The sequence below is a fragment of the Misgurnus anguillicaudatus genome, chromosome 22, assembly GCF_027580225.2.
Source record: "Misgurnus anguillicaudatus chromosome 22, ASM2758022v2, whole genome shotgun sequence".
NCBI lineage: Eukaryota > Metazoa > Chordata > Actinopteri > Cypriniformes > Cobitidae > Misgurnus > Misgurnus anguillicaudatus.
Genome location: NC_073358.2, coordinates 53,613,883 through 53,632,425, shown reverse-complemented (window position 1 = coordinate 53,632,425; position 18,543 = coordinate 53,613,883).

Below are 18,543 nucleotides of genomic sequence, written 5' to 3'. Positions count from 1 at the left end.
GATCTGTGAGCATAAGGTCGATTCATTCATGTGGGTTTATTTAGGAGTTGTGGTACAGAACAGCGGTGTTCAACTGTGCTTCACATAGCATCACATCTACAGTCCACGTCGTCTAGGTTGACAAAATAATACAATCTCTAAGACAGTTACTGCCTTGATCTGAAGCATCTTTTGCAGCGATTTTTTTTGTGAGCATATCATTGAACAACCCCTGACCACTCGGTGTGTTTCACGTCTTTGTAAACGAAAGTTTAATGCATTTAGGAATGATTCCAGTGCACCTATACACCCATTGTAGAGGTGGGAGGTGATACAACAAACACCCGAAAATTCTCAGGCCAGCATCCTATGTCCAAATTTCAGTCAAAACCTTTCTATTTCTTCATAAACAATCTGAAAACGGGGCTTTAAGTGTAAAATACGCAACTTGTCCTTTAACTATAAGTTACAATTGTTTTGACACAACTACTAATCGTTGTCAGATTTCAGTGTTGTCTAACTTTATTTTACAAACAACCTTTTTTCGATGATCTAACATAATGGACGATATGCTGCTGCTTTTTGAAGAAAGAAGGATTTTATAAATGGGTTGATTTGGTTGTGGAGACCCGGGCAGGGTGAAGATATTTCAAATAAACAGCCCAACATATTTGTTTATATTTTTCTAAATTTTGCGTTCTTATGGACTGTAAAAAATGGACTTTCAAATTAAGTTACCATGAAATGAGATACAGTTGTGCTGGATTATAAGAAAAAAAAGGAGGAAACGGAAAAACTAAATTGTCAGAGGAAAATGCAATACAAACATAGTATATCAAAGGCATGCAAACTTACTTTCTATCTAAATTGGGTGTGAAGCTCATAATGAAATCAGCTTTTTCAGTCTGTCTGATGTTTGCATCATGAGTGCATGTAAAATATTTCAGCTGTAACCTCCATCATCTCTACACATTCAGCTCGACTCAACACAACTCAAATGTTTTAATGTTGCTGTCCAAAAACCACAGAAGCAAAATTCCTCAGGTATGATTGTCAAAAACATCAACGTCATGCCGGTCATGAGGTCACTGATTCATTCATTCACTATACTGTTCTTTTCATTTTATCAAATCACCTCATAACTATTAGACTGTTTGCATTTTTTAGCATCAGGACGAGGTGCATCACAGCTTCTGGTCTAGCTATTGAAGCAGTACTGTAAATATAAACGGGGACAGAAAACCCTGCCCCATCTCCTGAAAGCAGCCTGCATTTATTTAACAGTTGCCACAAATATTAGTGGAATAAATGATGTGTTTAGAACAGACAGTTTATGATGACTGAGGTTAGCTCATGTCTGACACTACACAGTAAACATGTATTTACGTCTAACTTTGAGGAGCTGTGTGTGTTTGCGCGCGTGTGTGTGTGTGAGAGAGTTTGTTTCTTTAACAAAAAGCACACTGACGCCCACTGCCCCGCCTCCTGTCACTGTCAGCATGTCTTACATTTATGCATTTGGCAGATGCTTTTATCCAAAGCCACGTATACTAGATTAATGCAAAAAATGTATTAGATATATTAGAAACTACATTACAATGGTAACTCTGTAAAACAAATATTATTAATGAAAATTTATGGAATTGTGCACAATGTGATTAAGTTTTCAATCAGACATCTTTTTTCTTTTTCTTTTTTGCAGACCTAGAAATCTGAATGTGTTAGAAGTGAAAAAGTGAAATGTGACACTTTATGCCACAGGGGTACAAAGCAAACTGAGCCTCAACAAAGAATATAAGTATTTGGAGAAACATCATTTGCTATGTTGTGGTGTCAGTTCATGCAGAAGATTCCAGACAGCGAGTTCAGAGCCGTGTGATTCATTCTCTTCTGGTTGCCACAGAAACATCAGCTGAATGTCAAGTTTAAAATCTGTGCCAATGTACAACCATCAAACGCAAGAAAATGAACAGAGGGAGAAGGATTTAAACCTGTGACGATAAAACTACGAGGAAACGCAAGAGTTAAAGAATTGAACATTAAGGCATGTTAGAACGATGGGTGTGTCAGCCGACTCAGATTTGCATATCTTCTCAAGTTAATTTAGTTGTGCTTTTCTGAACAAATTTGCTACCACAGTTCTGCTTTTTTGTTGCGATTATCTTCTAGACCAAGAGTCAGCTCTGTTGATAAGACTCGATGCCTTCTGTAGTTTTGGGGTTTATCTTCCAGCCAGGTGAAAGTCTGAACAGCAGATATTAGCAATGCTTGACCTAAAGTCCCATTTAAAAAAACTTTCCAGCTCTGGTCGGGTCACAGGAAAACGAAAATAAAACTTTGTGTTGTTGCCCTGAACAAATGCACAAACACGAGCCATGACTCTAAACAACAACATCGAGTGATAATGCCAATGATACATGGCACAGTGATTGGATTAGACGAGTCGGTTTTCATGTACAATGTTACAATGCTCATGAACACTAAAAAATATGTTTATGTCTATGACAGTTTTAAGTGATGTGCAAAACATATATAACATCGTGGAAAAATCTTTATGACCCTTTATACGCAAAACCTGCTGATGAGGCCGTCGTCTTCACACAAGTCACACGGCCACGCATGCTAGGATTTGTCTAAATCTAACGCTGTTTAATAAAACCACCGACTCCGATGCAATGCAAAGCAAAGACGTGCGATTACAGAAATGAGACACTTAACAGGCCAAATGTTTACAGAAAAGACACAAAATAACTAATATGGTCACATTCTGTTGGCCTGACATAAGGCCAGTTTCACATTCACGCTTCGCCAATTGGTGCGTTTCCATCCTTGCTCCCTAGCAACCATTGATAATAATGAAATGTCAGTCTTCATTGATTTGAGACATCAGAGCCTGTGGCAGAATTTGACATCAATAATTAATTTCCAAAAGGAAACTGCAGATCATTTGTAGTAAAGCAGGAATACATGTCTATCTGAGATGAAGTCCATTCAGAAATTAAGTGAAAGTGAAAGAATGACGTGTTTTTCAAGGATGCCACACATACTTAAAATGTGACCTCTGCATTTAACCCATCTAGTGAATACACACACCAGTGGGCAGCTATCCCATTAGCTGTCCGGGAGCGATTAGGGTTAAGGTGCCTCGCTCAAGGACACAAACTGTCGGCCATGAGACTCGAACAAGCAACTCACTGGTTACAAGCCCGACTCCCTGGCTCAGTTTCAGTATCAGTTTTAATCTAATTTTATCTAATTCACTCTAAAAAAACGTTGTACCAACCCTTGAGTTAAAAACAACCCAACATTTTTTAGAGTGTAGAGGACTTTTATTAAACCAACAAATACATTGCAATAAAACAATTAAAGGCGGAGTGCAGAATGTTTGAAAAACGCTTTGGAAAAGGAGACGGGCCGACTACCAAAACACACTTGCAGCCAATCAGCAGTAAGGGGCGTGTCTACTAACCGACATCCTTGCCGGCGTTGCGTATGTGTGGGGCGGGTCTTTTAAAAGAAGGTCCAGATTCTATTGGGGTAGGGGCGTGTTTGTTTAGGTGATATCAACATTGGCTTTCAAACATTGTGCACTCCGCCTTTAAACAATACATTTATAAAAGTAAATTATAAAATAAAATAAAAAATAGATTTTATTTAGCTGATGTTCTGTGTATAATGTTTAAAATATTTTGACTGTATATTTACTTTGGCAATATCAATTTCATTTTAGTTTAAATCAAATTCTTTAGAATAATACAAAATCATATTTGCAACCAACAATGAATATTGCACAACACACACAAACACACGCATACATGCATGTGAAAATGCATCAAGTGATGCTTACAACAGAACAGCTTCGTGGTTTTACCGCAGTAAATCCCTGTGTCTGCACTTCACATGTTACTCAGACCTAAAAATCAAGCAGTGAATGTTTTCACATTATAGCAGTGTTATAGTATAGCAGAGACTGTGACTCATGGGAGCTTAACTAGCATTTGTGATTCTTAATTCATTTTGACAGTTGGAAATGTTAAATCCTCGGGGCTTTGCTCACAGTCACGGCTAAGTAGGTTAAATAGAACGGAAGCTATGCGATCGATTTCAGAACCTTCACGCTAAAACTGGTCATCCTATTTCTGATTCATGTAAACACAAATAAATGCATCATGCTCACGAGAAATAGCTCATCTGGGTTATCTCACTTACACATTTTAATAGATTGTTTATATGTCTAGTTTTGGGTGTATTTTTAACTGTGTGTGTGTGTGTGTGTGTGTGTGTGTGTGTGTGTGTGTGTGTGTGTGTGTGTGTGTGTGTGTGTGTGTGTCTATTAAAAGCTCTATTAAAAACTCAAAATTAAAACATTCTGATGATGAATCACAAAATGACAGTGTTATTTATCTCTGTGACTTTATGTCTTTTCTACCTGAAAGCTTAAACTTGTCAAAGCCAAACTTCACATTTTTGTATTACCACAGTCAAAGTCAAAGAATGGAAACAAATGCCATAAAAAGAACATCAGAGAAAGAGAGATGGAGTGATTATTTACAAAAAGAAATATAAAAACACTTAACCAATGGTTTATTTATGGGATTTGTTCAAAAAAAAATTCTCTAGTAATTTAACCACATTTTCAAACATTAGTATTTAGTGATTTACTGTGTGAAACACTGCTGGTGTTTATATGAGCCAATATATACCCATATATATATACACCAGCAGTGTACATTATTTAACACTGGCTTCATTCAGATACACTTTAACAGAAATGAATAGTTGTGTTTAATACACACACAAAGTTTGAAGCTGTAAAACATAAGAATTATTATACTGTAATCAGATGAGGAACAACACTACTGCTCCCACCATACTCCATGAGGTGATGATGAAAAACTGATATCACATTCATTTCAACTTAGATAAATTCTTACGTGTGTTTGTTCTGGAGTGCAGCATTTTAACAAACAGAGATAAACCCTTCTAATGTAATGTAATGTTTCTCTTTTGTTTATATGAAGCTTTTCACGTTTGAGAAATCTCCTGATGAAGGTTAATCATTGACAAACGAATCATGAACATTCACTCACATCTGCATTTCCTCAAGTGTCGTGGTGCTAATCCATGATGACTAAATGAACTTCTGAACATCACAGATGAGTGAATCAGAGCTGTGTGACGGGTGAAGATTAAGCAGCAGGAGTGCAGATCTCAATCAATCTTAAAGTCGTCTTTTTGAACTTATTTGCTTTAAATGAAACCTACATCGTTATGTTTTCTTTCCTGTTGGTTCAGCACTGCGGTTGTGCATTATTTTTGAATATTTCAAAGGACGGATACCACAGTTCCACGATTTGCTCTGGTGGTTATTTAAAGACATTTGACATGTCAAGGGTGCGTTTATAGAAAAATAATCAACACCTGTGGAACATTTCTGTTCAAAATAAAGCATTCAACAGCGCTTAGGTATAAAGAAGAAGATTTAAAATCCCCATAAAGAAAAAAATGTCAAAACATATAAGCAAATTATAAAATTTAATTTATTTTACATGTGATCTTAAAAAATTCACTACATTGTGTTTTTGAAAACTCTGGAAAGTTAGAGTTAGGTGTGTGGTGGGGGGGTGTGTGCGTGCGTGTGTGTCATTTAGCAGATAAATACAGACTAATCATAGACACACAAACACTTAATACTGCCGCTCACACCACACAAACATCTATCTTATTCTAAAAGCTTTTATCAGCAACTTTTTGAATCTGGTTTGTTGGTTGTCCATCAGAAATGTTCAGGTAAGATAGCATGCTTCTTTGTTGCTTTGGAGAGGGTGTACAACGTACTGTACTTACTATATAGATACATTTATTGTCACAGAGAAATGCATAAAACAAATATCACTTTGAGATTTGATCTCTCTTGCAGTCCTTGCAGGGCTGATTTGGCCGATCATGCGGTTTACTGCGAGATGTTAGGATCCGTGTTATATTAACATTGGCACAGCACTCTCTGTGTTATATCAATTAATAATTCATTAATGCCTGCTGCTCTGTTTTGCTTTATTACATGACATTACGATTGTATTAATAATTGGGGTTCAGATATGAATAATGTTGTGTAAATGAAGGGTTATTGGGACATAATGTGAAATGTGTTATTGTTAAATGATGGTTTATTTTATATTCTATATAGTATGTTGTAGGGTCTCTTTTCTCTGTTATGGATTGCAGCACCTGTAATGTGTCAGATGAAAACTGGCCCTCCCGCATAAGCCTGATTTTCTCACAATGCTTTTTTTGTCTGCTCACAGGAGTTTTTTCACTTGTTGCTGACTGGGAGACTGCTGACATTATTACTGTTTTTATTATTATGATTCAAATACAATCTTGTACTTTGTATTATTAATCTATAAGGAAATCATATTTAATACCTCCATGTACTCAATTTCGCGACAAGATTTAAAGATATAGTTTGGAAACAGAGTCCTTCATGTACTCCATCCTAGACTATGTTCATTATATAGTTTGAATTGAGTACTACATATTACATTATTTAAAAAATACATTTTAGTTTTCCCTGTAACTTCATATACTCCATTCAACTATATTTAAAAACTGCCATCCATTTGTGTTTTATTTGTTTTTATTTCATGTAAAGCTGCTTTAAAATAATAAACAATTGTGAGAGCGCCATATAAATAAAATGAAATAGACTTTTTTTAAATGCTTTAGAAGTACTTCATATTCACGTTTATAATATATTAACTTTGACATTCACCATAATACACTAACCAAGCTAAACCTAAAAACTGAACTTTTACATTTTTCTCTTACTAGCAAAGACTGTTTGATTTTGAACCGATGGATCAGGGGAAAATTTAGTTTCAGTCAAATGTTTTTGTCAAGCCGTTTATTGGGGGGACAGTCCTCCCAATTTATTTAAGAAAGGATTTGGGTTGGTTTACTTAAATGACGCCTCTTTTCATTATGATATAATCTTGTTTCCTTCTTAAATGGAGAGGTAACATCTTTAGTATTACAAAAATATATCATTGGCCTGATGAAGGAAGCTTGCTAAGTGTTTTCTGCTTTGACCTTCATTTTGATTGAATTTCTCATTAGAAGGGTTACAACCACAGGCATTCAGAGTTTATGTCTTTTCAAACACCCATAGTTCTTTTTTTTTCATTCTTTTAAGCTTGGGAGTAGAGTCTATCACAACATGGATCATCAAATCGAGGTGCAATTTTACTGCATAATTTGAGTGCCATACTTCAAGCTGCACACACTTATTACTGACGTATGTTTTATTAAATCTCATTCATCGAGTTGTAATGTGTGTCCATTGTATTAAACCCACTAAATACATGAAATGATCTCCTTACAGGTTTGGAATGAAATTATGGTAAATAAAAATGAATGTTTTAGATGAATTACTCCTTTTCACAAGCTTGCACCTTATCCTTAGATGTTCTCATGCAGTCAATGATATAAGAGCACATCAGATGAACCTGCATGCATCTTGAATCAGATTTTCACAGCACACATTCTGCTAGTTTATATTTAATGTCTGGACTTGGTTCATGTCTGAGAAACACAAAAGTGGGTCAGAAGAGAATAATTTCTTAAGCCCATTGGAACATCAAACATATAAAGGTTCTGGGGGCTTTTAAATAACCGCCACCAATATTCATCCCCGCGGTCCGACAGGCGGAGATCTGGACGATGGCTGCAGGCACGGGGGTGAACGCTCGAGTCTAATGCTGCGTGTGATTTTAGTACTGTTGTGTTTCCATGTTTTTATGGGGACTTTACATAATGACTTTTATACAAACTGTTCTATCTCCTAACACAACCCAGTTTTCACTTTTAAATAAACATCATTGTTTGTTTAATAATCCATTTAAATTGTGGGAGCGGCCAGCACAGACACAAACACACAAATAAACACTGACACACACGCTCACAGACACACACACACCCACTGACACTCACACACAATGACACACGTACACACATACACAATGTTCCCCTGCAGTTGGAGTCATGAGTTGTGTTTTTGTTTTTGGGCAGCAGATCTCTGGTATTTTCTGGTCTTTCTAAGAAGGGCAGAACTCTCAATACCGCAGTTGGCACAGCACAATAATGTTGATTTCAGAGAATAAACACAGAAACACTCGTCTGTATTTGTGCGTAATTCAACACCCCTCCACTTCACAGTTTGACCTTAACTTTAAAGTATGAGCCACAGTTTTTAAGTTACGGGTGTGTGTAAGTCTGTTTGTTAGTGGTGATGGGGGAGTGTGTGTGTGTGTGTGTGTGTGTGTGTGTGTGTGTGTGTGTGTGTGTGTGTGTGTGTGTGTGTGTGTGTGTGTGTGCGTGTGTGCGTGCGTGTGTGACTGGCCGGCCGGGGCGGACAGCGAGTGTTTTTGGCAGAGTTTATGGTTTATGATGAATCTGATGATGTCCCTCCCCCAGATCTGCTGGTGAGTCATTATGATTTTCACTCATTAGTGCTCTTCCCTCTGTACTGAACCTGAGAATAACCAGAATCTCTTCTGAGGTGAGAAACACACACTTTAAATTTTACTTCATGAAAACTGTACGCTTATAAAAACTTCACTGAAGTATCTAACATCATAGAGACACTCACTAAAAACCAAACAGTTCACGTAAAAATCTGATTCCTGTCATCATTCAAGTCTCTATAAACCTCGGGTCTTTTTATTCTGTGGCTTACAAAGTGGAGATTTTGAACAAAATCCAAAAGCTGCTCGGTGTAAAAATAATCCATATGACCCATATACTCAACGCAAGAAGATATACGATAGATAAAGACAAATTTATTCAATGACAACTTTCTCTGTTAACAAGAATGTCTGTCCCCCTTACACAATCATTTCTGTACTCTTTTAACAAGACTTTATGTTTCTTAATGCCTTTTTTTGTGGACATCACTCGGAAATATCTGACAAACTATAGAATAAAACACTATAAAGATACTACCCATACTAACTATACTATATACAACTATAATAAAGATAAACTATATTAAAACAGAACACATTATAGAAATGACTATAAAACCGTATAGTTTATTATAATGTTATAACATGCCAAGCCAAATAAAATGAAGTCAGTTTCTCTTCTTCTTTCAGAGGAAAATGTTTGCCCGTGTTTTCATGGTTGCCATGGACAGCAGCACTCCTGGCTTTATGAATGACAAAATACTTATAAAGTTACATAACTTTATTCTATGTCCACTTATTTCTTTATTTAATGCAGATTTGGTATACTGGCAAGATTATGATCTGTTCATCTGATGTATTTATTAAGATAACCATTATTAAAAAGTTTCTAATGAAAATAGTTTTTTGGCTGACATTGATCTTTAGCTGCATTGACTGCTGTAATATATGATTCAGATAAAGGTCTTAATAGCAGATGATATAAATTGTATGATAACTGATTTATTCATTTATTGGTAATTCATGCATTTCTGTCAAACATAAGTGATGTTGACTATAAACATCTCCATTAAAGTGTTTCTGTAGCTTTATTTAGCAACACCGAGGGTATGGGTTTGATTTCCAAAGTATGAATGAACTGATAACAATGTATACCTCCAATTCAACATAAACCAACTGAACAAATGCATTTTACAAATCCATAAATGTAAATAAAGTAGATACAAATTTAAGTTGGTATTCACTTATATGTAATATAACACACACACACACACACACACACACACACATCATCAACAAGTTTTCAGACTACACTAGTAACTGTAATAACTTTTATCGTCTCAAACAATAAAGAAAGAGCAAACATTCTCCCTCTGATTACACAAAAAGATGTATTCTCACACACTCAGTTACAATATTTCAAGTGCCACACGTTCTGTTCAAATCATTTAAACACAACAGTTTGGTGTTACAATAAAAAAAGAATTTTGAATTTCTTACTTCACTAATATAGATGTTTTGGTCGCCGCGGGTACGCACCTGGCCAGAAGTTAACTTCTGGTCTGTGTTTGTTTATCAGTCTGGCTAGTGACTAAGGTTGCGCTCACACTATCCAACCAAACAACGCCCTGACACGCTTGACCCCCAAAGCCTGGTTGGTTTGACTAGTGTGATCGCTCTTTACCGTGCACGGGTGCGGTTTGGTTAATTACACCCTGGTCCGATATACCTGCTAGGATCTTTTTAAAAGCTTTTTTCTCAGTCATTTGATAAAATGGGCTCATGGCCAACCGTTAATGTCTTACATATGTATCCCTTGAGTGGCTTTGGAGACTGTTGTGAGATTGACACACATGACAACTCCGGGTAAAGACCAGATGAATAGAGCACTAATAATGAATTATGAATGCTTGAACATTTAATTTTGTACAAAGACCACATGTACACACACAAACTCATGTTTATTAACTCAAACATATTCACCAAGTACAATTGTGATGACGTTATTAAATCAGAAATGTACACTTTAAACAACACTCATTCTGGATATGCTGTAAAGAATATCTTCACCTTCTCGTTCAAACGCTCTCCTCTCTTCCTCGGTCACACCTTCTCCTTGCCTCCCTTCCCAAGGGATTGTTAATCTACTTTATACTATAACTGTACTCTTACAAATTATCCTAACGCAGTTAAAAAATGCTCTGTGAAAATGACAAGCATGCAATGCATATTCAAAATCTCCATTTAACCCACATCCTTGTGAGTAATGAACACACCACTGCAAGTCGTGAACACACACACACAAACACGCGGAGCAGTGGACAGCTATCTCAGCACCCGGGGAGCAATTAGGGTAAGAAGCCTTACTCAAGGGCACCACAGACGCAACCCATCGGGTCTCTAGACTACAACTGGCCCTGCTGTAACAGAATGACAGTAAAATCCTTTTAGGGGAAATGTGATGTTTGTTTTATTTGGCTAGTGGTAGATTCTGCTATAGAGGATCTAATATTCTGTTGGACCTTCAATGTTTGACTTCACTGTGCTGATCCAACCACTTGTGATGGGCATCAGCAATCTCCCTAAAGGGAGAGAAATATGATAAGTGTCTCACTGAACACCAGGGTGAGACAGAACTTCACATGTGCAAGAGTTGTTAACGGTTATGATATCATACACTTCGATCGAAATATTTGTTGTGATGTTGCCATAGTGTTTTTACAAACAAGACAACATCTGCTCGCCAGCATTCAGACAGAGAAGCATTGTGTCTCAGAAACAGAATCGTTGACGTCAGGTATTGATGTAAAGCTCTCTTCCTTCCAAACGGCGAGCAGAAACGTGCTTTAAATTCATACCGCTTTGAATAAACCATGTGTAATAAAAGTGACCCGAGAAAAAAATGAGTTACACAGATCACATTATCTGAAACTTTGTATGTCTTAAATGCTCATCATAAGCCACTGCCACTCCACCAAAACACTATGATACACAACAGAGATAAGAAGTCCCTTAAGAAAATGCAATTTGTCTCTTGTGCACTCTAAACATCAAAGATGATGGTATTTTAGATAATATGTCAATAAAAAAACTAAATAATAAATCCCAATTCTTTACCGTTTCAATGCTGTCCTGTTTCACCTGTTCATCAAGGTACAGTATTCTCTCTGTATGTGAGTCACATGACCTGGAAGCAGAAACCTGCGCGCTACCAGCGGGTACGAGGATAACTAGCTTGTCACCGCGAGGTGTTAGTAACATGCTGATTTTTTTGCCACCAGACGTCATGCTGCTGTCAATCACTGTCAGACTGTGTGCAGGAGATGCTGTGAAGATGAAGAGGACAGACAGATGGAAATGAGAATGAGAACCAGCAGCTCTAAAGTCTGCTAATGTTCTTACAAATCTATCTTCACAGAGACAAACATTGCTGTCCAAACATTGAACGTTTTTTTGAACTGCACAGAAAAACATTTTAATGGCTTCATGCTCTATTTCATAAGACACACGATGGAGCCTGGGCAGAGTTATTGACACCTGAATGGCCAATCACTTTCTTACTGAACTTATATTCAACTATAGGCACCACTAGAAAAAAATGTGTTTTATTATCTTTTATTTTTCCAAAGCAATTTTTCATGCATGTGTGTGTGTGTGTGTGTGTGTGTGTGTGTGTGTGTGTGTGTGTGTGTGTGTGTGTGTGTGTGTGTGTGTGTGTGTGTGTGTGTGTGTGTGTGTGTGTGCGCGCGAGAATTAAAATGTTTTGTCTTTCTGCATTCGACCATTGTGCAGCAGTCAAATCTCTATGCTGAAGACAACAGACAGGTGCAGACAGAAGATGTCACAGTCCATCTAAATCACAATAATAATACACATATTTACTGAAAAAAAACTGACTTAAGAGGGGCCACACGTGAACACACACACACACACACAAACATATTTTGCTTTACTGTATTAATTATAAAACATTAAATAATGATTTTTCATTTATTTTTTATTGAGTAATGATTTCTAAATGTCATTGTCTGCGTCACTGTCTAGGTTGCTTATGCAACTTCCTTTTGTTTCTCAAGCTCAAAATGCACTAAAAACTAGGGGTGGGACGATAAATGACGATATACACTAATGATACCTGGCCGATAACTACTCTGAATCACACAGCCAATATTATGCACAGCTATTTTATGTACTACAGCTTTTGATCAGTTAGTCCTTATTGACTGCATTTGGAAAAGCAACACTCGTCAAACAAATATTTATAATACATTTTCTTTATATTACCTTCTTTATCGTCTGATGATTGGTTCCTTTAACTGGAAGGTGGACCATAGTGTTGCATTGTCCCCCATTCGTAGTAATAGAAGAGTGCTCAATCTAATCCAATATCTTACAATCTTCACTATATCCATTTTGAAGTCACAGTAAAAAAATATACATCTATGTACTAGTGTCCTATCCATTTTCTGTAAATTAACTATGAGCTTTTGGAAACGTGCTATTCAAAATAAATTACTTCTACCGTTTATATTGCAGCATATTCTTCTCAGTTCTGTCAGGGAAAAGATCTAACATAAAGTCAAACGTGTTTTTTTTTTACTTTTACTACCCAGCAGTGCTTTAAGTGGGCCGGAACGCCCCGGTACTCAGTACCGCCACTTCTAAAAATAGCTCTTGAGCGTACCACCACCTCTACGTGCGCCCAGAACATGCTTTTAGCGTACCGGAACGCTCATCTGTTTAAAAATCAGAGGTTTAATTTAATCATTTGGCTGCGCTGCCGCTTTTCAGAGCGCCCTTAATGTACGCTTCCTAATTCTTCCACCGAGAGCAGAGACTACATTACCCATACACCCTTGCGTTTACAAGTTAAAAGCGCATGCGTCCTTCAGTCAGTGTCAACGTGCTCTGGAGAGGTGTGTGTTTGTGAGGCTGTCTACACTTGGCACCAACATGTGCCCTCGTCGATCGGATCACAAGTGGACGACGTTAATGCCAGGTGTAAACGGTGTTCAAAACGTTTTGAGCTCGTCCACTTTCGACCACTTTCAACCACATCCAGAGGTGGTCGAAACCACTTTCGATCGGATCGCTTTGGAGTTGCGGAACGCACATGTGGTTGAATGCGTTCGAACAGCCACACGCGACCGCCTTCTCTCCGCCCATTTATCTAATCTGAGGTATTAAACACAAGTTTTACGTCTTTTTTGACTTCTGGCGTGAACATTCGGTGAACAGCGCTATTTTTAGCCTTTCATTGATAAAACTAAGCGGCTGATCTCCGTAGTTTGGTTTTGAAAGCGTGTGAAAGTTGCGCGACCCTATTTCATCAATTGCGCTGAAAATTCAAAGAAAGCTCTTACATACTCATGTACAAAACACTGTGCAGCATGTTTACTTGCTAAACAAGCAGTGCACTCCGACATAATATTAGCTTGCGTCCATAGATGGGTTGCACGGCGACGTCACTAACTGGTTGCGCGCGCAACCGAGAGGCAGAAAGAAGAGAAGTGCATTGTGTTGTATGCTAGTAGCGGTGTCTGTAAGTCGAAATGCCAAGGAATTGTTGCGTGGAAAATAGTACCAACAGAGTCAGTGCTGGGTACCTGATGTTAACATACCAGTAGATGCGACTATTACGTTACTAGCATTACAATTATAACATTATAATTCATACATGTATCACAGTAACACTGCAAAAATAAAGACAGAAAAACAGATCCAACTAAAATCAAGTCTTATTTATATACAAACAATAAAGAACGCTTCAATAATTAAGGTTGTTGCAGTAGCGGATCAGCTCACCAATCGGGCTTTCTGCCTCCTGGATGCGCGCGCACCCTGCAATGTTTGTAAACTTGCAACCCCTCTATATAAACTCATAATTACTCCCGCTCGGCTTTGAATGACAGCAGAGAGACTCGCCCACCGTCTCACAGACCACCCCCTCATAGTATTCAGCACAGAAGCGGTCGAAAGTGGACAAAAAAGACGGATTTAAATACCAGGTGTAAACGTAATGTGTCTCTCTCGTCCACTTGTACATTTCTCGTACATTTAGTTTAATTGCTAAACTAAAAGTAAACGAAATTTCAATGAATTTGAATGACGTGCACAGTAGTTTTACCACACGCAAAATGGAAAACAATGGGACAAAATAAATGACTTTAATTAGAGTTTCAAATGGCCAGTATTTTGTTATTCTTGACCCCATATACATGGTCTTGGTGTCATTTTAAAGTTTTTTTCAAGCTTTTTTCTATCTGAACCACTAGTTTTAGCATTTAACCATGCTGAAAATTTTACTCACATATCTACCTTTTGCACATTTTATTTATGTTCAAAAACTCTTTCTACAGTAGCTCTTTCTAATGGTATTTTTTCAAAATCCTTTTGCACATTTTATTTATGTTCAGTAGCTATTTCTAGCTCAAGCAAATCCACAAATTTATAAAAAGATTAATTATTTTTTACAAGGTCGTCTGTTGACTGCTAAATATAAAACCCCTTCAATATAGGAGTCGAGTCAGCAAAAAAAAATAAAAATAGAGTACCGGCACCTTTTTTGGGCCACTTAAAGCACTGCTACCCAGTCTCATGTAGATGCGTATAAACAGCACGAAGTGTGAAAATCATGACATCCTGACATCCTGGTTTATTCCACATCTTTCTCTCAACATCATCATCATGTTATCCAGGTACTTAAGAAACTTTGTGAGCACCAATTACATCTTAAATTGGAAAAGTTCCATACCTCATCGGTTCTGTTTCTCAGCTACATCATCAACCAACACGGAGTACAGATGGACCTGAGGATGATAGAAACGATTCACAACTGGCCATTACCCATCACAGTGAAGGACCTTCAACAGTTCCTCGAATTCGCCAACTTCTATTGAAAGTTCATTAAGAATTACAGTCACATCAGTGCTCCACTCACCTCATCCTTAAAGGGTGCCCCCAAAAATGTTGTTCTATTCACAGAAGCCAGAGACGCTTTCCATACCCTCAAAGAAGCCTTCCTGTCAGCACCCGTGCTTGTACATCCTCATCCATATATCCCATTCTTCATCGAAGTAGATGATTCATCCTCCGGTGTAGGAGCCATACTTTCTTAGCGGCAGGGGAATCCCTCCAGACTCCATCCATGTGCCTTCTTCTCCAAGAAATTGTCTCCTGCGGAGCAGAACTACGATATCGGCAATCGTGAACTGCTTGCCATAAAGCTAGCCCTTGAAGAATGGAGACATTGGCTGGAGAGAGCTAATCACCCGTTTGAAGTAATAACTAGTCACCATAACCTGGAATACCTTCTAGAAGCCAAAAGGTTAAACCCACCCCAAACTTGATGGTCCTTGTTCTTCACTCAATTCAATTACACTGTGACTTACAGACCTGGAAGCAAGAATACCAAGGCAGACACTCTATCTCGACTACACGGTTTCACCTCGGATGACCCTTTGCCAGAACCCATTCTCCCTCCAGCCATGTTTGTCAGTCCTATTATCTGGGACAACAATGATCTAATAACCCAGGAGAACAATATTAACCCCGCTCTGCCGGAAGTCCCCAACAACCTCACCTTTGTACCCGTTCATCTCTGCAATTAATTATTGGACGCCGTTCACTCCACTCCAGGTTCAGGACATCCAGGTAGCAGGCAAACCCTCTCTCTCTTTAGTCAATGGTACTAGTGGCTCACCATCCCTCAAGACCTCTCCAGGTATGTGCGAGGTTGCTTAGTCTGTGCCATCACCAGTACTCCTAGAAAACTCCCTGTAGGTAAACTAGTACCTTTACCCATTCCTCAACGTCCATGGTCTCATCTAGGAGTCGATTTTATAACAGACCTACCCAAATCCCAAAACCACACTTGTGTTCTTGTCGTAATAGACAGATTCTCCAAGGGCTGCAAATTGGTAACTTTGCCAAAACTCCCCACTTAATTCGAAACTGCTGAAGCATTATTCAGTCACGTGTTTCGACATTTTGGCATCCCTGAGGACATCGTCTCAGACAAAGGACCCCAGTTCATTTCTAAGGTCTGGAGAGCCTTTTTCAAACTCCTTTGAGTATCCGTCAGTTTTTTTTCCATGATACCATCTGCAGACCAACGGCCAGACTGAGCGTAAAATTCAAGAGATTAGCCATACTTACTGCCATCAGTACCAGGAGCCGCTATCTCCCGTGGGCTAAATACGCTCAGAGTTCCCTAACTCAATCCACCACTGGACTCTCCACGTTCCAATGCAACCTGGGATATCACCCTCCTCTCTTCCCCCGGTCAGGTGAGCCATCAGCGGTTTCAGCTGTCGATCACTGGTTTCATCAGAGCTAGGGGGTTTGGGACTCGGCTTACGTGCATCTACAACAAGCGGTCAGGAGACACCAGGACCAAGCCAACCGTCATCGTTCCCATCCACCCGAATACCAACCTGGTCAGAAGGTTTGGCTCTCCACCCGTAATATTTGCCTTCGTCTACCATGCCATAAGCGGTCTCTTTACAGTGCAGAGGCAGCTGAATGAGGTCACCTATAGGCCCTTACCACAGGAATACAGGATCTCACCATCATTTTATGTTTCCTTACTTAAACCTTACACTGATCCTGTCTCTCCTCCCTCTACAGATCCTGTCACTGATGATGTGTCTCCTCCTCCTGTTCCCACCGAAGAAGAACCCATCAACAGAGTATGTGACATCCTCAACTCTCGGCAGCGAGGTTCTCGTTTGGAATACCTTGGGACTGGGAGGACTATGGCCCCGAAGAACAATCATGGGTTACACGTGAGGACATCTTGGACCCCACTCTCCTGACCCAATTTCACTCTGATCACCTAGATCATCCTGCTCCCAGATCTCGCGGGAGACCTCGCCATTGTGTACACAATCCCCAACAGGCGTCAAGAGCCACCTCGGGAGGAGGGGGTACTGTCAGGATCCCATCACCAGCACCATCAACGTCATAATTTACTCCTGCCACTTGTTCCCTTTCACCTGAATACTGATCACATCAATACTGATATCCCTTTATATAGCTCACATTCACATTCAGTCATCGTCTGGTCTCATGTCAGAACGCTAGACTCACCCGCTTCACTTACCTGGAAATCCTATGATCTTCATCCGAACCCTTTCCCCTGCCGTCTTCCTCATCTGCAACAGAGACATTATTACAAACCAGCTAAGTGCTATTCGAACTGTGTGTGTGATGTGCGTGTGTGCGTGCGTGCGTGCGTGTACCTGCTTATTATCACGTTGTGATTTTTGTGACCTTGTGGGGACATTTTGATGCCATGAGGAACAAGCTTATAAATCAAACAGAATGATGTTTCTTGAAAATGTGAAGTAGTAGAAGGGTTTCTGTGATTGTTGGGGTTAGGGAATGGGGCAGGTAAGGGGAATAGAATATACAGTGTGTGTGGTATAAAATGCATTACGTCTATGGAATGTCCCCACAAAATATGGAAACCAGTGTGTGTGTGTGTGTGTGTGTGTGTGTGTGTGTGTGTGTGTGTGTGTGTGTGTGTGTGTGTGTGTGTGTGTGTGCGTGCGTGCGTGCGTGCGTGCGTGCGTGCGTGCGTGCGTGCGTGTGCGTGTGAAGGATGTTAATTATTTGGAGGGGTCAGTTATTACTGTACAGTGCAGGAATACAACTGCTAATAATGAGCAAAGTCACACAAAGAAGAGCTAATGTTGTCTTAAATGTGAGGATAAGATCTTTCATTCACAGCTGTTCTCACAGATGCAGTACATTACATTACAATATATTTTGTTTACAAAATAAACAGGCAGGAAAGATGTTTATCATTTGTGGGTTTAATACAAACTTCAGTGACAGTATAAACACGCTCGGAGCAATCCACAATCCCTGACCTCAACCAAAATGTGTCCAAGCTTTGCTTCTGTTTTAGAAATGCTGAAATATTTTTCTGCTTTTGTGGAGGCCTTAAAGATAAATCTCCATTGTCAGATGTTATTTGAAGGCCCACAACATTGTTTTCCTAGCAGGCTTTTAGATTCTTTAGCAGTTTAGTAAGCAGGATTGACTTGTGAGATGCAATTCTAATAAGTTTAGTTGTAATATACAGAGTTTAAGATTT